We start from the raw sequence: 23363 nt of genomic DNA on the forward strand, positions 1-23363 counted from the left end.
CACGTGGGACAACCTGATTCCCCTATGTCTACCCCAGCGCTTAGAACAGTGCTCGGCACATAGTAAGCGCTTAACAAATACCAACATTATTATTATTATTATTTGAGGTAGGATATTGACAAGTGCTTTGACCAGCATAGTAGGAGTTTGGATGGAGTGGAGGGGGAGAGTCTAGTGGTGTTGTGAAAGTATAACTGACAGGATGTAGTGGCAGAATGAATATGCTGGTTGAATGAAAAAGATGAGTTGAGGATAATGTCAAGGTCATGGGCTCGTGAGGCAAAGAAAAGGGTAGTGTTGTCTATAGTAAAGGAAAAGTCAGGGGACGAGAGGGTTTGTGAGGAATGATGAGGAGTTTTATTTTGAACATATTAAGTTTGAGGTGTCAGTGGAACATCCAAGTAGAAATATTCTGAAAGGAAGAGAAAGTGCAAAGCTGCAGAGGAAAGAGGTTGGAGTTGGAGAGGTAGATGTGGGAGTCATTCACGTATAGATGGTATTGAAGCTGGGGGAGCAATTGAGTTCCCCAGGGGAATGGATGTAAGTGGAGGAGAGAAGGGACTTAGAACTGAGCATTGAGAGATTCCCGCGGTTGGTGGGGGTGGAGGTGGAGGAAAAGCCTGCAAAATAGACTGAGAAATAGTAGCCAGAGAGATAGGAGAACCAGGAGAGGACAGTGTCAGTGAAACCAAGGTTAGGGAGTTTTTCAAGGAGGTGGAGGTGGTCCACAGTGTTGAAGACAGGTGAAAAATGTAAGAAGATTAGTATGGAGAAGAGTACTTTGGGTTTGGTAAAAAGACCATCACTGGTGATCTTGGAGAGGGCAGTTTTAGTGTAGTGGAGTGGTAGAAGCCAGATTGCAGGGTGCCAGAGTTAGAGAAGAATTGAAGGCAGCAGGTGTAAATAACTTGTTCCACAAGTTTGGAAACAATGGTAGGAGAGAGATGAGTCAATACTTGTAAGGTGCAGTGAGGTTAAGGGAGATTTTTGTTTTCAGCATAGGAGATATGTGGGCAAGTTTGAAAGCAGAGGGAAAGGCTCTCCAAGCAAAATCCTTCAAGATGTCCTTAAATGTCTCCAGGGCTACCTTTCTCATACTTTGAATTACTTAGTCACCCAATCTGGGGGTGGAAGGAAGTGGGACTTTCCATAAAGCTGGGGAGGAAGGAACACAGGATGATCGGAGGAGCGCTTTTGGTTTCCTCAGAAACTGAAGAGTGTGTGGGTGAATCTGGAGCTGACTCTCATGGTGGAGGGAGCACCCGTTTGGGCCACCGCAGCCAGGGGATTCCAGGCCAGTGTTGGAGAACTGCTGCTCCTGCTGCCGCCACTGTTAAGTAAATAATGATGGTATTTGTTAAGCACTGTTCTAAGCGCTGTTCTAAGCGCTGGGGTAGATACAAGGTAATCAGGTTGTCTCACGTGGAGCTCACAGTCTTAATCCCCATTTTACAGATGAGGTAACTGAGGCACAGAGAAGTTAAGTGACTTGCCCAAGGTCATACAACAGACAAGTGGCGGAGCTGGGGTTAGAACCCAGGTGCACTGACTCCCAAGCCCGTGCTCTTTCTACTAAGCCACTGTTCGTCTCTGGACTGTGGGAGGGGAGGGAAGGGAAGGAGAGAGCTGCCAGTAGTGCTGCCCTAAATAAATCCCCTGGTGCTGGGGCTCCCGCATCTGTGAGCCAGGGGAAGGTAACGATAGGCATTATTTTTATTTAAAAATATATTCCCTGGCACTGGTGAACCCAGATTCTATCACTGCTGCTCCCCCCTTCTCTATCTCCTCTCTGTCCTCCTTCATGACTCTGCACCCCAAGCAGCTAGGGTGACTGTGGACAGCCCCATCTCCAGTGTACATTTGGCGAACCCAGTCTCTACCCCTCCCAGCCCCCCTTTCACCATCTATCTGGGCCCCAAGGACCTGGGGCGGCTGTGGGCACAGAGAAGTGGAAGGCTGGGCTCCAAACTCCTGCCTTAGCAGGGGCAGGAGGGGCTGGGCCTGGGAAAAGATAATCATTTTGATTTTCAGAAACATTCTCCCAGTCTCTCCATCTCTAATAAAGTTTTAGTAAAGCTTCAGATCCTGTTCATTCATTCATTCATTCATTCATTCATTCATTCATTCGTATTTATTGAGTGCTTACTATGTGCAGAGCACTGTACTAAGTGCTTGGAATGTACAATTTGGCAACAGATAGAGACAATCCCTGCCCAGTGATGGGTTCACAGTCTAAACGGGGAGACAGCAAAGCAAAAGAGAACGAAACAAAAACAACATCATTGAGATAGAATCAAGGAGATATACACCTCATTAACAAAATAAATAAGGTAATAAAATATACAAATGAGCACAGTGCTGAGGGGAGGGGAAGGAGGAAGAGCAGAGGGTGGGAGGGGAGGGGAGGGGGAGCAGAGGGAAGAGGGGGGCTCAGTCTAGGAAGGTCTCCTGGCTCCAAAGCCCTCCCACATCAGGGACAGATTGGGTATGGGGAAAGATAGATTTTGAGGCTTCAGAAACGTTCCCGCTATCTTAATAAAGTTTTATTGGCAGGAACCAATAAAAAAAGGTTCATGTCAGCAGTAACCAATCATAAGAGGTGGCTCATAGCCATGTTGTAAATTAACCCCTTAAAGAACAGTGAGGGGCTCGTGGGATGGCCATAATCCAGACATGGTTTAGACCGTACACACCTTTGCTGTATACCCCTCACTTCCACCTCATATCCAACAGACTCTCCCCATTTTCAAAGTCCTTGTGAAATCATGTCTCCTTCAAGATGCTTTCCCTAACACCTATTTCCCCTATTCACCCTCCCTCTACCTCACCTATGAACTTAGTTCTGTACCTCTTAAACTCTTTGATACTCACATCTCCCTCAGCCCCACAGCATTTAGGTACATACCCATCTGTAGTTTATTTTAATGTATGTTTTCCCCTGTAGTCTGTAATTATGATTGAATGAATGAACTCCTGGTTAACAGGGATGGGGCTACCTACTCTATTTTATTGTACACTTCCAAGTGCTTAAGCATAGCGTAGTGAATAGACCACAGGCCTGGGAGTCAGAAGGTCATGGGTTCTAATCCCGCTCCGCCACTGTCTGCTGTGTGACCTTGGGCAAGTCACTTTACTTTTCTGGGCCTCATTTACCTCATTTGTAAAATGGGGCTTGAGACTGAACACCATGTAAGACAGGGACTGTGTCCAACCCGATTTGCTTGTATTCACCCCAGCCCTTAGTACATTGCCTGGCACAAAGTAAGCATTTAACAAAACACCACAATTATTAGTATTATTATTACTCTGCACATAGTAACTGCTCAATAAATACCACTGAATGATTGATTGATTGATAAGACCAGCTCTATTATGTTATACTCCCAATCAGTATAGTGCTCTGACAGAGTAAGCTCTAAATGAATACAATTGATTAATTGATTTCCAAATGTCTGAAATAGCAATCTTTCCCATCTTTTCAAAGTGTCTCTTCCATTCTATTCCTTTCCCTCTCTATTTCCATTTGGAGTCTGAATGACCTTGGCGTGTCTCCACTGGTTGTTTATAATAAATGCGTTGACCTAGTGTTCGCCTAGTTCTTCTGTTCATTTAATTTTTCATCTTTCATAACCATGATAGGTGATTTGTGGTAATGCTAATCCCAAGACCCATTTTAACTGTTTGGATCTTTACTCCTCTTTTTCCATTGATATTCTAGTGATTGAAACATTATCTTGCTCCCACGGGCCTCTCAAGTTCAGTCATGGTTCTCATTTATCATGAGCTCAGATAATTGATGCTGTCTACCTATTTTGTATCCTTCCGGTGATGCTGCTTTAGATGTGAGATTTGCCTGTAGCCATGACCTCCAATTTATTCTGGATATTTAGAGGCAGAAGTGGATGCTAGGAGTATTTCCCTAACGTGGTTCATGAGAATTTCTCTTTTTCAGCACAAACACAACAACACAACATACGGCACTTCAGAATGCTGCAGGCAAAAAGTGACCCATCTGTGGCCAAACAGTCATGCCAGTATATATGGCATTTTGATATTGAGAAATACTGGAGCCTGACTCACCATCATTTAAACCAAACTAGTCTCTTGAGTTCTGGGAAATTTAGACCTTTAAATCGGCATATTGGTCAATCTTTTTAAGTGCACCAAGAAAACTACATTACTGAGGCAAAAACCTATGAATCATTGGTAAGCCCTTGGAGTGTTCAGTGCAGCAGCTCCACTTGCAATCAGTCCCACCCCTGCCTCATAGTTCTCTGCAATTTTCAATCAATTAAAATCTATTCACTCTTTGCCTTCTAGTTTCTATTACCTCTGTCTTGAAACACCCTGACACACTTGCCAGCCCTGATGATAATTGTATTTGTTCAGCAAACTTGTCCATCTCACCACCGATCCCATTAGCATGTCGTCCCTCTGGCCTGGAACTCTGTTCCCCTCCATTTGTGCCAGACCACCACTACCCTACTGTCATGGACTTATTAAGGTCATATTTCCAACAAGAGGCCTTCCCCAACTGAGCTCTTTTTTTTCCCAACTCCTTCTCCCATTCTGCATCGTCTATGCACTTAGATCGGTTCTCTCTGAGCACTTGATATTTACCGCCGCTAAACCCCAGAGCACTTATGTACATATTTGTGATTTATTTATTTTTATTAATGACTGTCTCCCCCTCTGTCCTGTAAACTCCCTGTGGGCAGGGAACATGTATATTAACTCTGAAGTATAGTACTCTCCCAGACACTTAGGTACAGGTCCGTGCTGCACTTAATAAGGACCACTGATTGCTTGATTTATTCACAGCAGTTTATCGATGTATGTTTGAAAATGCTCCCAGAGTTGACTGTGTTTGTACAGTATAACAAGGCATTTCTTACATGTTATGTTTCAGAAAGGTTTCCTGATAGACTCAATAACTTTGATTCCCCTTAGCCATATCCCAACATCAGAACTTTCTTCCTCTCACATGAGATTAATGAGTCTGTCCTGAAGATTCTTTCTGACCTGCCCCCATCTGAGTGATGGTATGTAATTGATCTGTAACAGTTGAGTCAGTTGAAGGCTGTTTGAAGGAGAGCAGAGCTCCCTGAAAGATCTAAAGGAAGGCCCCACAGGAGGTAAGTAGGTCAAAAAGCAAGTTCAATGCTTGCTTCCTCCTTGCCAATAAAAAAAAAAAGGAAAAATGCTTTGTGGATGAATTCATGTCACACTGCTGCTATTTGCTCCCAGAGAGAAATACTAAGATTGGAAACTTTCCTGGCTATATCACAAAGCCACATGACTACAGATTGTAGTGTAGTATTTCTTAAAGTCGAAGATGATTAAAATGATCATTATTGTTGTTGAACGATACGGTCACCAGGATTGGAAGAAGAAATCTTAAATGTTCACTATTCACTAATTTCTTAGTAACCTGTTTTTTTGCTCTTCTATTGAGGCAAAAATAATAACAGACTGAGGAAATAGAAGGTTAGAATACCTCTTTCCTTTATTCTTAGTGACAGGGTGGTTGGGGAGAATGGCTGTTAGCAGGCTATTCTGGAAGAACAAATTTCTTACATTTAGCAGACTTTTGGATTTCTTCTGATGAGCTTTCTGTTTCTGGGGCAATCATACCAAGGATCAAAGGATCATCTAAAAGGTGTGAATGAAGAAGCTAACAGTCCAAATAAAAGAAGATGATGATATTGAATGTAAAGGAAATAAATTATCCCTATATACAATTACTTTTACTTGTCAAATGCTTATTATATGTCAAGCACTATTCTAAGTGCTGGGGTAGATATAAGATAATCAGGCTGGACACAGCCCCTGTCCAATATGGGACTCATAGCCTAGGTAGGAAGGAATAGGATTTTAATCCCCATTTAATTGCCCAAGGTAATAGAGCAAACAAGTGGCAGAGTGAGGATCAGAACTCCGATCCTCTGACTCCCAGGCCAGTACTCTTTCTACTAGGCCACATTGCTTCACACAAGTGAATATGTGTGAATATACGTTTTGTCTTTCCATGCATTTACACTGAAACTTCATTCACGAGACAGCATCTAAAACTGTTTTTTTCTGTAGCAGATGGCATTGTTAGAGCTTCATTTTGATGACTATTATCACTGATAACCATGTTGAACTCTCCCTTACCAGGATCCTGAGAGGAGAGCAAATACACCTTTGTAAGCCAAGGAGGAGAGAATAAATTCTCTCTCCCTTCTATGCTTCCTTTGAAGCAGGCCTGGGCCTTTTGAATAGGAGAATACCTGCCCATGACCATTTTACCTACTCTGTTCCCTTTCAAGATGGTTTTTTAAAGTTAAGGAGGTGCTGCAGCAACTGCTGCTAAGGACTGCAGCTCTACTGCATAAACAATACTCTGTATCCCCTAAGGTGATCCAAGGAGAAGGATATGTTGCAACATCTTTGCTCTGAGCCCAGGGAAACACAATTTCCTCTCACTTCCCAACTTTAGTTCCTTGGCAGATTTAAGACAGGCTTTCTTCACCTTATGGAGAATCAGAATTCCTCCTCATCTTCTGCATTCTTCTCCTAGGAACTGACTTCAAGGTCAAGGTGCTCTTTGTAGCAAAACAAGCTACATCTCAGCAAGACCTTGCAGATTTCACAATGCTAACAAAAATGGGGTGTTTATCAGAGCCTTTGTTGGGGAACAAAGAGGAAGCAAAGAAGCATGCATGGTAAATGGTGGGATATTAAGGCTGAAAAGATACAAGGCTATGCAGGCTGAAATCAATCAATGGTATTTACTGAGCATTTACTGTGTGCAGAGCACTATACTGAACACTTGGGAATGTGCAATAGAGGTAGTAGATGTGATCCCTTTCCACAAGGAACTTACAGTCTAACTGGGAGACAGATATTAAAATTAACTACAGATAGGGGAAATAGGAGAGCATAAAGGGGAAATAGAAGAGTAAGTAAGTTCTGAGGGGCTGAGATGAATATCAAAGTGTTTAAGGGGTACACAGTCAAGTGCATAGTCGACACAGAGAGGAGGATGGGTAGGGGAAATGAGGACTTAAAGCAAGCCAAGATCTCCTAGCATCTCTTATATATTAATCCACACACCATTGAAGAGTAGAGGAGTAGAGATAGCCCTACTGAAATAATTGCAAAGGCACTTCAGTGATGTCATTAATCTACCTACTACACTAAGGATAATGTTCTACAAAGAATAGTGTATTATTATATTATGCAATATTATTATTGACAATAAAAACAACGGTTGTGGTGTTAAGTGCTTACTCTGTGCTAAGTACTATACTAAGTGCCGGGGTAGAAAGAAGATAATCAGTTCAGACTCAGTTCCTGTTCCACATGAGACTCACAGTCTAAGTGGGAGGAAGAACAGGTATCGAATCCCCATTTGCAGTTGAGGAATCTGAGTCCCAGGAAAGTTAAGCAACTTTCCAAAGGTCACACAGAAGGCAAGTGGCAGAGCTGGAATTAGAACATAGGTCCCCTGCCCCCCAGGCTCATGATCTTTCTACTAGGTCAAGCTACTTCTCAACCAGACCAATGGGATCTTCCAAACTGAGGATGCTGTTCCTCTTGGAACAGCCCATTCCTGGACAGTCTTTGTGTCCACTGGCCATCCACAACCCCAGAAATCCCAACCCTAGTAACTGCCTCATTGAGGCAACAGTGTCTCCAGGATGACTAGATGCCTTGGTTTTTCAGGGACAGCAATCCCAGAGTTTTATAGATTGTCTTGGGTATTTTTGGAAAATATACATATTCCAGAAGGGGACCCGTTACAGCTAAATTACTCACCTGTGTTCCGAGCCCCAGATGCTCGTGCATATTTCAAATACAACCCACCACATTGTAATCTCCTTGAGGGCAGGCAGTGTGTTTATTTACTGTAGACTACTGTCCAACATGCTTAGTACAGTGTTCTACACATAGTCAACACTTAATAAATACTATTGATTGATTTACAAGCTTATATCTCCATGTCACTAGAACAGGCACACACCATGCTTAGTTACAACATTGTGGGAGACTTTATGCTAACATTTATTTCCTTTCCCCAATTATCACAGTCAATGAGAAAGAGAGAATCCATTCAGACTAGGAATGGTGTCCTGATGGCTTGGCTTTTCTATAAAATAATATTATACCCTAAAATTTTACTATGATAGTTTACTTCCTCTCCTTCACACAAACTTTCTCATATCTCCTCACTGTCCTCCATTGAATTTCAATGGGGGATTGGTAGCTATAATACTGAGATCACACAGAATTATCTTGTTACTACTCTTATAGGCCTAATGAAACTACAGATTTTCTGTCTCCTGGTATATTGGAAGACATTTTTAGGATCTTCATTAATGTGCAGATAAATATAACAGTACTTTTATTTTCCATAGCCAAACTTATTGGCATTCAGTAGTGTTGAAAAAGCTCTAAAGATTGGATGGTAAGATTGTTTAACAATCCTTTCATTTAAAATCCATTTAAATCATCTATTTTTATTATAATAATTATTATAGTATTTATTAAGTGCTTACTAAGTGCCAAGCACTGTTCTAAACTCTGGGGTAGATACAAAGTAATCAGGCTGTCCCACGTTGGGCTCACAGTCTTAATCCCCATTTTACAGATGAGGTAACTGAGGCACAGAGAAGTGATGCGACTTGGCCAAGGTCACACAGCAGACAGGTGGCAGAGCTGGAATTAGAACCCACATCCTCTGACTCCCAAGCCTGTGCTCTTGCCCCTAGGCCATGCTGCTTACTTATCATCATCATCATCATCACTAATATTATGCTTGTTAAACCTTACTATGGTGTCAACACTGTTCTAAAAACTGGGGTAGATGCAAGTCTGTCAGGTTAGACACTATCTCTATCCCACATGGGGTTCACAGTCTAAGTGAAAACCACTAGAAGGATCAGAAAAAAAATCTCTTGAGGGATTTTAGGATTCTCACCAGGATTCTCAGTAGGTGCTTCTTGGTCAAATAATCTCCACAGGAATGTAAAGCAAGGTGGGAAACAAATTCATGGAATGTAATTTTCTTGCCCTGTTGATTAAAATAATTAGCTTCATTTTATTGCTTCTCATTATTATGCCATTCAAACTAGTTAATTTTTTATTTATACCAGAACATGTAGTACTAAGATAAATGATTTAATGGGTTTTTAAAATCAATTTAGTTACATTATTTGTTTTGCACTTTTATCCTGTTCTTAAATGAAGACAATTACATCAGGACTATTTCAAAAATTCTAATGTGAAGACATAATGAGGAGGCAATGCTGCATAAATAAATGTGAGTAAACACTCAGAGACTGTTCACTGAAGTCTACAGGAGTTTTATGCAGTGAAACACCACTCTAGGATAAGGTTGGGAGAAGAGCAGTGAATGGTGATTGTCACCAGTTAAGTACTTTCCTGGTTGTGCCTTTAGACATATCCCATCCCAAATTCCCCGAACTTCTGAACCCCAGATTTTCCAAGGATCTGAGCAATTTCAAGGACTGTTCCATGACAGTGGGCACTCCTGGATCCACTGGATCCTTATTACAGGGAAAGGGTCCAAGGATACAAAACACATTCACCAAAACATAGGAGTCCTGGATCCATTTCTCAGAACAGACAGCCTTTGGCAAGCTCAAAAAGCTTGAGAAGCTGCTTTGCCTAGTGGGGACAGTGCAGGCCTTGGGTTCTAATCTCAGCTCTGCCTCGTGCCTGCTCTGTGTCCTCGGGCAAGTCACTTAACCTCTCTGTGCCTTAGTTTTATCATCTGTAAAATGGGAATTAAATCCTACTCCCTTCTACTTGGACTGGGAGCTCCATATGGGACAGGAACGGGTGCCCAGTCCGATTAACTTGATTCTACCTCGGTGCCTAGTATAGTGCTTGACACAGTAAGTGCTTAACGAGTAGCATAATAATTATTATTACTGATCCTTTAATGGCTGGGACTTCAATCTAAGAAACTTCACATCTTAAAAACTTAACATGAGCTCCAAGTGCTCCCCAGTTTAGGTTTGGTATCATCATTGTTTATCATCCAAAATAATCACATGGGATATTGAAATGGAAGAAAATGCAATAAATGCATTTTAAAGGTAATTAACATTGTTATAAGTTAACAGCAGGACTGCAGATGTCACTTACATATTTATTTTGTTTCCTTAAGCACCGATAATTGGACTGCGACGTTAACTTTAAATTAATTTAAATTCTTTGCTGGACATGTAAAAATGAAAAGCAGGATATTTGAACTTTTCTACTTTTTATAAGGGTGTCTTATTTAAGCACCTGAATCCTGCTACCAAAGCGTTTAGTACAGTGTTCTGCACACAGTAAGCACTCAATAAATACAGTTGAATGAATGAACAGAACACCTTAAGACCTTAAAAAAACATCTGCCACCCTCCATCTCTGGAGTTGAACTCTGTCTCACTGAAGCAATGCAGTAGCGGCAACCATGTGAACGCAGGGTCTCTTCCTCCTCCATCTTAACCCCTGGGTCTGAGAAGAGATCCTGCTGACCCTTCCATTGCCAGTTGTGAGCTTAGTCCCCTAGTCCCGATACAGGTAAAAGGAGCATTGATGATATACCGTATTGAATGTTAGAACGCTTGGACGGTGTAACTGTTGATGAACTAGGGAAGCCCTGCCATGAAAACTATTCCTACAACACTAATGTACCACATACCACGATTTTTATTGTTTCTCTTGTTGAGAATAAGGTTATTTTTTTTTTGCTATTTATCCTCTAGACTGTAAGTTTGTTGTGGGCAGGTGATGTGTCTGTTATATTGTTGTGCTGTATTCTCCCAAGCACTTAATACAGTGCCCTGCACACAGTAAGTGCTCAATAAATATGAATGATTGATTGACGTTAACCATTCCTTGTGTGAGCATCATCAGTTCCCCCACTCCTTTTAAAGACTGCGAAGGCCCCTATAGGCCTGAGACTATGTCTAAATGATGATCCTCGAGGCTTTCTCCAGCACTTAGTACAGTATTCTGCCTGCCTTCTCTATTTAATGGTTGAAATAAATAATAACGATACTAATAATTAGTCATTTCTGAGGGCTTATTGTGAGCAGAGCACTATACTAGGCCCATGGGAGAGGGATGATGGACTATTCCATTGAGAATGATGGATGAGTTGCAGTCCCCCAGAACCAAGACCTTGCCTGGAAAAATTGATTTATCAGTGCTAGTGGCTTAATAACACTCTCTCTCCTGTTACTCATGTTCCTGTGGGGCCATATAGTGCAGTGGGCAAGTAGGCAGGCAGCAATAAAGGTTTCTTTATTCATTTTATGTTCAATACCCTACAATTGAACCTTTAAAATAATAATTGTGGTATTCATTCAGGGCTTAATATGGGCCGAGCACTGGACTAAGCCCTGGGGTTGATTCACTGCAAGTAGAGTTGGCACAATTCCTGTTCCACATGGGGCTCGCAGCCTAAGAGGAGACATTTTACAGATGAGGAAACCAGGGCACAGAGAAGTTAAGTGAATTACTCAAGGACACGCAGTTTTCTCTCTCACACGCCAGTGTTCCTTCTACTAGGCCTTGCTACTTCTCATATGCCCTGAGTTTTTTCCACGTGCCCAGATTTGAATTTCTTCCAAAGCTGCAGTTGTCGAAGCTTAATCGGAAATCAGGCGTTTAATACCAAGCAACCATTAAGTTAAGCAAATGTTCTTCTTTGTATTTAAATTGAGTATGGGAAACATCTCCTAATGCATGTGATAACTTAAGAAATGTAAAGATTCCACACTACTTCCAATAATCAGTTTCCACTTCAAGAGTCCTGAAGGACTCTTGATATAAATTCATGAAACAAAAAGACAGTAGAGAAGTGGATCTGCAGTAGAGTCATCCTTCAGTTCGATACACTGTTGTATCCATAAATATGAGTATTATCGATAAAGAATACCATGCACACTTTCCCACAGTAATTGTGAAAATGCAGCAGTGCATCTTTTCTGGCCCCTGTCATTCAGGATAAGTATTGCTCAGACACTAGTGGTGAAAAGGAGAGAGGTATGTCCTGCCACCAGTAGAATCTATGCTTCAATTGTTTTTGCCATAGTGGTGATGATTTACTACCTAGTCATTCATACGCCCTTGCACAATCACCCTTTGCCCAGCGACACACATTTTGATAGGGCTGGTGGCGAGAATAGGTGAAGCTTCTTGTCCTGGTTGTTTATTGATTATTGTTATTATTATGACTATCACGGTACGGAACATCACTGGGACTTCCATGGCAGCAGAAAAGGAAGGTGTTTGTAAACAGACTCAAAATATTTTTTTGCTTATGTAAGTAAAGAAAAAGATTACTGCTAAACATGGGATTCCAGATAATTGGCTTTATTGTAGCATTATGAAAGAATCAGGTGAGCTAAATTTAGAATTATTACTGCATCAAGGAATTCTTTGAAATAAGCCCAGTAGAACACATCACTGCTGCTTACCCACTACTAGGGATCACATTCCTCAAAAGAGAGTCATTGCCTCTTGCTTAGGTAGGTGTTAGACAGAAAAGTCACGGATGAAGTGGAGTGTTTTCAAAGAGTCCTGGCAGGAAGATTAGAGGGAAGGAAGTACAGACCACAAAGGCCACAGTGCCAAACTACTGGGACATTATTGGCTTCTCTGCCAATAAGGGTAGAGCCAAGATCCCCCTGGGGTGCAGGGTGGAGTTTTCCTCATGGAGAATTTAAGGTGGGCTCAAGAAAAATGTCAGTAAAATGAACTTGTTTTGTTCTGTTTTGCTTTGCTGTCTGTCTCCCCCATTTAGACCGTGAGCCAGTTATTGGGCAGGAATTGTCTCTATCTGTTGCCAAATTGTACATTCCAAGCGCTTAGTACAGTGCTCTGCACATAGTAAGCGCTCAACAAATACGATTGAATGAATGAATGATAGATAATAAGGTTATGAGGGGTTCTTAGATACATTCATCTATACATCTCTAACCATTACAATGGATAACAAGGAGGGGGAGGGAAGCCATCCCCTTACTCCTTCCAGTAGCCTTTGTTCCCAGTTTTGGAGATAGAATTCTGGGCTGAATAGACCACTGATCTGACTTAAAGGAATATCTCATGTTTTTATAATTTGACAATGACTTCACAAGTCTAGCTATGATAGTTTTCATTCTGTTTGGAAGCACTACATTTGAGAAGTCTGGGCAATCTGTCTCAGAAAACTGTATGATTTAATAGTTAAATACCAAATCAAATTATTACCTTTCACCACGATGCTAGCTAAAATCACACGCCCTCAGTCCTATGATCTGAGATGTTTCTGGAGAAAAATGCATGCTATAGAAATATCAGCAGCAGTACAGGTGATGCATTACTGCATTAACTACCCAATATATGGGGGTGTATTGAAGAGACAGTAGATAATGATTAATACATCTACCGTTCATGTACTCTGTGGCTTGAAGTAAATAGATCTACCTGGTTCCTTTAGCTAGACCGCACTGATGGTGAACTCCCAAATCAGAATGCTATAACAGTTTTCCCTATTGAGGCCTTTTCAGTAGAACACTAAAAATTTGGAAAACATGCAAAAATGATTTTTTAATTACATACAGGATAAAAAGAACAGACAGGCCAAGGCAAGATTCAGCAAATATTTTGTAAAGAAAAAACCCCCAAGGAGGTATCACTCTCCTGTCTTCTATCTACATTTGTATGGAAAATTATCAACTGAAGTGACATTATATAACTGTAATAGCATACTTCATGAGCTGAAGAGAGAACACAAATATTCAGGGCTCAAATGAGATGGAATTTTACAGTGTAGTCTCACAAAATGAATGCTTTTATAATAGCACAAAAGAGACCTGGGCAAAAGTCACTAGGCAGTCTAAGGTCAGTGCTTTATCATGTGTCTTTCATTTTACTATTAAAACCTAGTATTTATTTCCCCTGCTATTGATAGCAATTCCTTTCCATTTCCTCCTCAGACCAACCTGGAAATTTTTTAACCCGTAAATGTTACATTCTCCCTGTAATTTTATCTGGTCTCATTCCATTTTATTTTAATACAGCCAGGCAGTCCTGCCATGAACTGTGTTTCACTATGTAATTTAGAAAAGACATGGAACTTGTTTCGATTCAGTGCAATGGTATGCTGGGAGAAATAGTTGGGCAAATGCATGCATATGATGTTGGATATGGGGTGAGTGTTATAATATGAGTTTTCCTTACAGTGGGTTTCTGAAGAATGAAGCCTTGCAATTAAAGAGGAACTGATTCTATTCATTCTTTAAAATTTGAACCTATTACGTTGGCATGAACAACTGCTACCCATGTAGTGCTTTGACCCCAGAACTTACCTACCTGGAAATGCCCACTTGCCCCATAAGCAATGGTGTGCATCACCTGTTTATTCAGTCCCTTACACCATTCCACACAGATCAGGCTGAAGGTGGGAAACAATTAAATTTAAATATACTGGCAAATTAAAAGAAAAAGAGATTAATAAAATTGATATCTGAATCACCTGGAGGCCATTTGCCTTCAAGGATATAGCCCAGAGACTTTGAGAAAGTGGCTATAGGGAGTAGGTTAGTTTTAAGAGTGGAGCTGGGTGAATTACAAGGTACTATGCCTGGTAACTCCTCTCAGGTTCGCACTTGAGCAATGGCTAGTGAGTGGAAGGCAATCTGCTACAAGTCAAAGCTCACCTGTTCTGGGCAGCAGCAGCATAAGAGAGAGTCAAGGGTGGAGGCAGTAGTAAACCACATACATATTTTTATCAAGAAAACTCTATGGATTTACTACCAGAACGATTGCAGATGGAGGTGGGGCATTCTAGGAGAGATGTGTCCATGCCATCGCTATGGGTTCGAGATGACTTGACAGCATAAGACAAGACAAAATGCCTGGTAAAGTCTTCAGCATGTTGGTGAGTAAATTTTAATTGGATTTTATTTCTAAATTCTACTTCTAAACAACCAGGAAGATTTCTTGATTTATTGTTAGCTCTGTAATGAAGACTTTCTCTCTAGGTATCTCTATTCTTTTGTGTTGGTAAATTAAGCCCAATTGGCAAATAAAGGAAGGATTAGAGCAGTCACATGCTCAAACATATTTGGCTAAAATAAAGTAGCTTAACTTTGTTGTATTAGTTGGACACAAGCAAATTGTATAAAGTCCTTCTTTGTCAAAAATGGCAGTAACCTAACTACATGGGAGTATGACTGAAGACCGGTATATGACTGAGAATGTATTCCACAACCTGAACGGGTAAAGATATTTTTTATATTGTTTGCCACCTGCAGGGTCCATTGCTGTTTTCAGGGTCTGTTGCTATTTGCAAGGGTTGCTATTTCCGTAGCAGAGAAGCAGCATGGCCTAGTGGATAGTGCACTGGCCTGAGTCAGAAGGACCTGGGTTCTAATCTCTGCTCTGCCACCTGTCGGCTGTGTGACCTGGGGCAAGTCATTTCACTACTCTGTGGCTCAGTTACCTCATCTGTAAAATGAGGATTAAGATTGTGAGCCCTACATGACACAGGGACTGTGTCCAACCTGATTAGCTTGTATCTACCCCAGTGACCCAGTACAGTGCCTGGCAAAAAGTAAGCACTTAGCAAATAGTATAAAAAATATATTTTCAAGGCTGCTTCTTGGTTCTTTTCTCCTCTATTCCTTTCATGTCTTTTCTCTCGCTCCTTCACCTGTAGTCTCCTCCTAGCTAGTGTCTCTACTTTTTGTCTTTATTTATTGGAAAGCAGCATGGCCTAGTGAAAAGAGTACAGGGCTTGGAGTCAGAGGACATGGACTCTAATCCTGGCTTCACCACTTGTGTCCTGTGTGACCTTGAGCAAGTCACTTAACTTCTCTGTGTCTCAGTTCTCTCATCTGCAAAGTGGGGATTCAATACCTGTTCTTCCATCTACTTAGACTGTGAGCTTCATGTGGGACCTAATTATCTCGTATCTACCCCAGTGCTTAGTACATTGCTTTGCATAGACAAGCAGTTAACAAATACCACAATTATTATTAATTATTACTATTTTCTCCTTGTACTATATCTTCTCTCCCTCCTATCACTGTTTGCCATCCTCTACCACTCTAGTAATCATTCCATTTTCTCTACCCACCTTGTTTTCAACTTTGCAGTCCTCTTCTCTTTCATTCCCCCACTTCTAGGATCTAAAGTATGACTTGGATCTTAAGCATCTTCTGGGTCACTGCTGCCATGGTGTCTGGGGTGGGAGAACAAAACTGAATACAGTTTTGTTGCTGTTGGATGAAGATCATGGTTACAGAAGAATGAGAGGATTCTTGAATCCCATTTCCAACCTGGTGGGGGACCTATTTGAAAGCAAATATAACTTTCTTTGGATAGTAAGAGAGTCCAATGTAATTGGATTCATTACCCTCATTTTTAGTTGAATTTGGATGTAATTGACCAAATTTAGAGTGTATTTTATTTTTTATGAAACAAATTATATTTATTTTTGATATAACACTTAATGAACAGCTTAGGCAATAGATTTTCTCTCTAAAATGTGGAACTTATTTTAAGATTAAACATTGTTACAGCTTTCTATTAAATATGTTCTAGCACAGTATGGAAGATATTTGTTAAAAAGGTGAGGGGGCTTTAAGCCTTATTCATTAAAAATGAGATATTTAGAAGCTATTAAAAATTAGTTTTACAACTGTTTCATTCTTCATCAACTCTCCTAGAATGTTTCTCAGGTCTCTCTTCAGTATCATCTTTCTTCCCACTCCAGGAGCTTTGAGTATAGTTTAAATTCAAAACTTAAGCTATTCAATTGAGTTCTAAATTTTTCAAGGTTTGATCTCCCATCCAAGGGAGGACAAGTGAACAGTGAGGGCACAGGTAAGGTAGCTCTGTCAAATGAGAGAAGAAATTAAAAGAGGGCATCACTTTCTCTTCTCCCTTCTGCCAGTCTCAGCAAAAACCACCACACTTTCGTGACAATCTTAGTTTTTCTTTGGAGAATTCAAGACAGGACCTGAAGATAATCTGGCCCTTGCTAATGAGTATATGACTGTGACACTCACTGTTTTCTGACATCATATGGTAAATAGTTAAAGTGACCCATGAATGACATATATAATAATGTTGGTATTTATTAAGCGCTTACTATGTGCCAAGCACTCTTCTAAGCGCTGGGGTAGACACAGAGGAATCAGGTTGTCTTCTTCTTCTTCTTTCTAGTAAAGCAAGTGAAAATGTCAATTTACAAAACTCATTTATTCAGGTTAGCAGTGGGCCATTTGACCAAAGAGTGTAGTCCACCTTCTTCCATGAGAGCAGTTGTAAAAAAACAAAACCCTCCTGTTCAAATTCTAAAAGAAGTATCCATTCCCAGCGTTGAAATATTTTGAGTGCTATGAGATCCTCAGACGTAATGTGCTATGTAATAATAGTATAATAATTATGGTATTTGTTAGGCGCTTACTATGTGCAAAGCACTGTTCTAAGCACAAGGTAATCAGATTGTCCCACGTGGGGCTCACAGTCTTAATTCACATTTTACAGATGAAGTAACTGAGGCCCAGAGAAGTTAAGTGACTTGCTCAAAGTCACACAGCTAATAAGTGATGGAGCCAGGATTAGTACCCATGACCTCTGACTCCCAAGCCCATGCTCTTTCTACTAATGCACTGAATGTTAGAATGAATAAAGTGCATTCCAAAGAAGATAAGCTTTACTTTGCAAAGAGGAACCTTTTGAATACTGTAACTATGTTATCAAGGCAAACTATTGTTATTAGATCATGGCAGAAATGTAGGAAACTGATGTGTGTGAAGCCCCCAGTTTGTACTCCACTCAGTGGGTAGCTGCTATAGAAAAAAAACCCTGTAGCATTGCATATTTGGAAACAGAAGAATTAGACATTCAAAGCTATGATACTCCATTCCAGGAATTGATTATTAATTCTTCTGGCCAACACTCTTTAGGCTTAATGTTAATTGGAAAGTAAAGACTTTAATATCATTCTAATAGTTATGGCATGGATGGTTCATTAGTAGTCTGAGCCCTTCAGACATGGCTTCCTAAATCTATGTCTCTTCATTGTAAACTGGGTTACTTTTATGGCCAAGATTCCTTTTTATCTCTGGCTCTGTTACTTAGTTGCTGTTTTGCAATATAGGGCTTCTTTAGTGCTATAGCCAGTTCCTTCTTAATGAAAAATGCTAAACAATGAGATCTGTGGAGAGTATTCATAGCCTGAAACCATCAGACACGAAAGAATAATAATTCACCCATGAGGGGTAAAGTAACCCATTCATGGCATCCAAATGTGGAATTATTTCAAAGTGAATCTCTTTAAAAGCAACATAGTAGGGTATGCTGCAAAGGGTTAGGCAGATGGCAGATTCCTTCTAATGGATAACGCAAGAAAAATAAAAGAAACATTTTTCCTACAGCACATGGCAAGAGGATTTGAGAACTTCCTTCTTATTGAGTGATAGCAAAGTACACTATTCAGCTGCTTCTTTACCGTTAGAATATTTGATTTGCTAATATGATACCACATTCCTGGGAATCATATTGATGAGTGATATTACACCATCATTTAATGCCATCAGCATTAAAGGTCAGCTTGCGGTCTAAAAAAATCATTATTTGATTCATTGATAACACTAGCAAAGTGCTGCAAAACTGGAACTGCTAGCATTAACTTCCAATTCTTAGGGGCATGTACTACTGAAAATGAAGTCAGAATGGAGGAGGGCAGGAAACCCACAGTCCAATTCAACAGCAAAAAATCCCTTACAAAAATAAGGGAATATAAATGTGCTCTTCAATGAATGAGAACAATTATATTTCCCAAATGAATAATCCTCACTGTACATGAACTGATCAGACACAATGCAGCACTGTGGAAGAAACATTCCTCTCTCAGAAACAAAGATGTTTAACATTTTCAGAGCATTACTCAGGTCACATTTCCTCCAAAAGGCCTTCCCCTATTAAGCCCTCTTTTCCCCAGCTCGGTCTCCTTTCTGCATTGTCTGTGCACTTCAAACTGTGACCTTTGGTCACTTGATATTCACCCTACCCCCAACCCCACAGCACCTATGTACATATCTTTAAATTATATATTATAAATTATTTATTCATATTAATAAATGTTTATAAGCCTGTCTACTTGTTTTGTTTTGTCATCTGTCTCCCCCTTCTAGACTGTGAGCCAGTTGTTGGGTAGGGATTGTCTCTATCTGTTGCCCAAATTGTACTTTCCAAGTGCTTAGTGCAGTGCTCTGCACATGGTAAGTGCTCAACAGTACAGTGCTGTACACACAGTAAGCGCTCAGCGTGGTTCAGTGGAAAGAGCCCGGGCTTGGGAGTCAGAGGTTATGGGTTCGAATCCCGGCTCTGCCACTTGTCAGTTGTGTGACTGTGGGCAAGTCACTTCACTTCTCTGGGCCTCAGTTACCTCAACTGTAAAATGGGGGTTAAAACTGTGAACCCCACATGGGACAACCTGATCACCCTGTATCTCCCCCAGTGCTTAGAACAGTGCTCTGTACATAGTAAGTGCTTAACAAATACCAACATTATTAATAAATATGATAGATTGATTTTCTTTGGTGAGGTCGTCCCTGTTCTGAATGAAGGCCTGTTTTGCTCTTATACTGCACTTAGTTGGATAGCTCATTGCCAGCTATTCTTGACCAACAGCTACTGTGTAGTTAAGTATGAAAATTGTAAGAGAGCAGAAGAAATATTTAAAAGTCTCAGTGAGGAAAGCTGAAGCAGAAGTCATAGTTGGGGGAAATTGGGGATCTGCAGTGGTTGGCATTGACCACTGGTATACAGCAATCAGGAATGGGGGTATTATTTTAGAGCAGAGCATTTGAGAAGAATACTATATCAAGATGTGAAAATCAAATAGGCATCTGGTATCTCTTGTAATCAGTACAAAAGCATAGGAAAGGATGATTTTTGTGGATGTACAACCTAGGAGGGAATTTCAGTGATACCTTCACTCATGGATCAAGCCTCACTGTCTCCAGTGTCAAAGATGCCATGTAGTTTTTAAATAATATTTACATGTATGATAAAATACAAAGGTGATACAGATTTAGGAAGGCGGACCAAGTCATTCCTTAAGAATATATCCTCAAGAATATATCCTCAACTCAAAGTTCCCATGTGTGACTCTGCACTAGATACTAAATGCCAATGTCAAAACTGGGTTTTTTTCCCCTTGAGTGAAAAGGGAGAACCTTTGCCAATACAATATGACCTGCGTGCTTTATCTGAAGCATCATATATGATAATTTTACAGTTATTTTCCAGGGGATATAACTTCTTGGGTAGTCTGTATGCAAAATGCCTTTTTCTTTTCACACACCCTATTTGGCTTGACTGAACAACAGTGGAAGGTTCCTTAAAACTCTACATCTTTGGCATATATTTCTCTGGTTCTATAAGTGTATTGATTTTGTGGAACCAAAGTCAGAAAGTGGTACCACTGAATGGAATTCTGAAAAATCATAGGGCATTCTTTCATAAAATGAATCACTGACCCATTTGGAAAATTTGCTGTTAATTTGGCTGAACTATGAAGTGGCCATTAGTGTTTAGAAGAAACATTGTTTTCAAACTGATGCTGTCACTTTGGCATACTTGAAATTGTAAAATATATATCAAGGTAGTCGTTTTTTCTTTCTGTGAACCTGTCAAGTAATGCCATTGTGTGTAAGCTTTATGCCATTATAATGTTTAACTGGTTCTTTGTGTACTTTAAAAATAAGAATGTGCAGCATCAAGTAACTGTGTTCAGTTGGTGCATTAAGAAAATCTAGCAGATAGTGCACCATTTTCTCTTCAAATAAAAGTTTCGCCAGGTTGCCACAGAATTCAGTATTGGAGGAACAAGGAATACAGAACACCACAGATACCAGATTACTCAAAAAGCTTCTTCCCATCCAAGCAGTAGAAAGTATGTTCAAAAACTACTAGTGAATCCAAAACCCCATTTTCTTTCACAGTTGGTTCCTAATTACCAAGACATGTCCATACCATTTGCTCTGTTTTTTCATAAAGTGAATAAAATATATGGTTCTTGCAAACTATTAAGACTTCATTCATTCAATAATATTTATTGAGTGCTTACTATGTGCAGAGCTCTGTACTAAGCACTTGAAATGAGAATGCCTTGGAAAGCTGGTAGTGCCCTAGTTATTTCATCTATGGATTAACCATTTTGTGCTTTGCCTTTTGATGATAAACTAATAAATCCATTACTTCTAGAAATTGATTCCTTAAGAATTTTGGCTTTACCTTACTCTGCCATATATTATGAAATACATTTCATGCACATAACTTTTTAATTGAAAATTTTAATTAAAACGCAAGGTTTCTATTTGCTTCATAAGTCTGTGAGAGGCCATTGGATTATAGGATAGGTTTAATTTCTAATTCAGTTGCTTGAGACTAAGAACCAGTATAATTCAACCTTAACATTTTCACCTTTTAGAATGCCTTCTGGCTTAAAAATTAAAGATAGCTATTCCACTACACGTTTTCCGTGATATATTGTTATACACATTTTCGTGAGCAAATCTCTTTATTTTACTGACCCTTTATCCTTGGACTTCCGTGATTGTAATACAGCACCAACTTTCCCCATATAGCAGTACATGAAATGGCAAGATGAGTAAAGTGGCATAGTAATTTGACATCCTATATGTGAAAAAATGAACTTGAGTAACTTTGATTCAATTGGTTTCATTAGGAATAGCTATGTTTCAATGTAAAACATGTTTTCCCAAACAAAATTACTAGACTGGGAAACAATAATTAAGAATAAAGCTTGTGAACACCAGCTTCTCGAGACATTTTTCACATGTGTTTATCAGTTTGTGCTGTTTTTCATTCATTCATTCAATAGTATTTATTGAGCGCTTACTATGTGCAGAGCACTGTACTAAGTGCTTGGAATGTACAATTTGGCAACAGATAGAGACAATCCCTGCCCATTGACTGTCTTACAGTCTAATCGGGGGAGACAGATGGACAAAAAACAAGAAAACTTAATCACGATAAATAGAATCAAGGGGATGTACACCTCATTAACAAAATAAATAGGGTAATAAAATATATACAAATGAGCACAGTGCTGAGGGGAGGGGAAGGGAGAGGGGGAGGAGCAGAGGGAAAAGGGGGAAAGGGGACTTAGTTGAGGGGAGGTGAAGGAGGAGTAGGGCATGGGAAGCTCAGTCTGGGAAAGCCTCTTGGAGGAGGTGAGCTCTCGGTAGGGCTTTGAAGAGGGGAAGAGAGTTAGTTTGGCGGGGGTGAGGAGGGAGGGCATTACAAGATAGCAGTAGGACGTGGGCCAGAGGTCGACGGTGGGATAGACGTGAAGGGGGGACGGTGAGGAGGTGAGCGGCAGAGGAGTGGAGCGTATGGGGTGGGCAGTAGAAAGAGAGAGGAGAGGTAGGAGGGGGCAAGGTAATGGAGAGCCTTGAAGCCCAGAGTAAGAAGTTTTTGTTTCATGCGGAGGTTGATAGGCAACCACTGGCAGTTTTTGAGGAGGGGAGTGACATGCCTGCGTTTCTGCAGGAAGATGATCCGGGCAGCGGAATGAAGAATAGACTGGAGTGGGGAGAGACAGGAGGAAGGGAGATCAGAGAGAAGGCTGACACAATAATCCAGTCGGGATATTATGAGAGCTTGTACCAGTAAGATAGCCGTTTGGATGGAGAGGAAAGGGCGGATCTTGGCAATATTGTCAAGGTGAGACCAGCAGGAATTGGTGACGGATTGGATGTGTGGGGTGAATGAGAGAGCTGAATCAAGGTTTTGGTGGCTCAAGTTGAAAGCAAAAAAAAATGATATACAAATGGGCAGGTGTGAATTGAGCTTTCTTAGTTTAACATCTAATTCACAAATTCCATATTCAATGTCACTGAATACATGAATTGGCCCAAGAAATAGAGAGCATGGTCTACTAGTCTCAGGATTTCATCTAGTGCTAGAATTGTGTAGGGCGATAGCAACTATAATGGGTCTGGGTTAGTGGGAGAGATTTCCAGAGAGAACAGTCCAGGAAAGCTTTTGAGAAGCAGGACAATGGATTAGAGTCCCACTCTTGAGGATCCCAGATCTGCAAACCTCTCCTAGCCCTCTTGCTTCAGAGAGTAGAAACACAGTTATAGGAAGTTTAGCTGAAGCTGCTGTGGGAATCCAACATCATCACAGTGCCTGCCAGCAACCCTTTCCAGTGGCCAACTCTTCCACTGGTATTTGATCCATTCATTAGGATCTAGCTTCCCTGTAGCCTGTAAGCTCCTTCTGTGTAGGAAATGGGCCTGCTAACTTTCTTATATCATCCTCTC

Source organism: Ornithorhynchus anatinus, chromosome X5, assembly GCF_004115215.2.
Source record: "Ornithorhynchus anatinus isolate Pmale09 chromosome X5, mOrnAna1.pri.v4, whole genome shotgun sequence".
Taxonomy (NCBI): Eukaryota; Metazoa; Chordata; class Mammalia; order Monotremata; family Ornithorhynchidae; genus Ornithorhynchus; species Ornithorhynchus anatinus.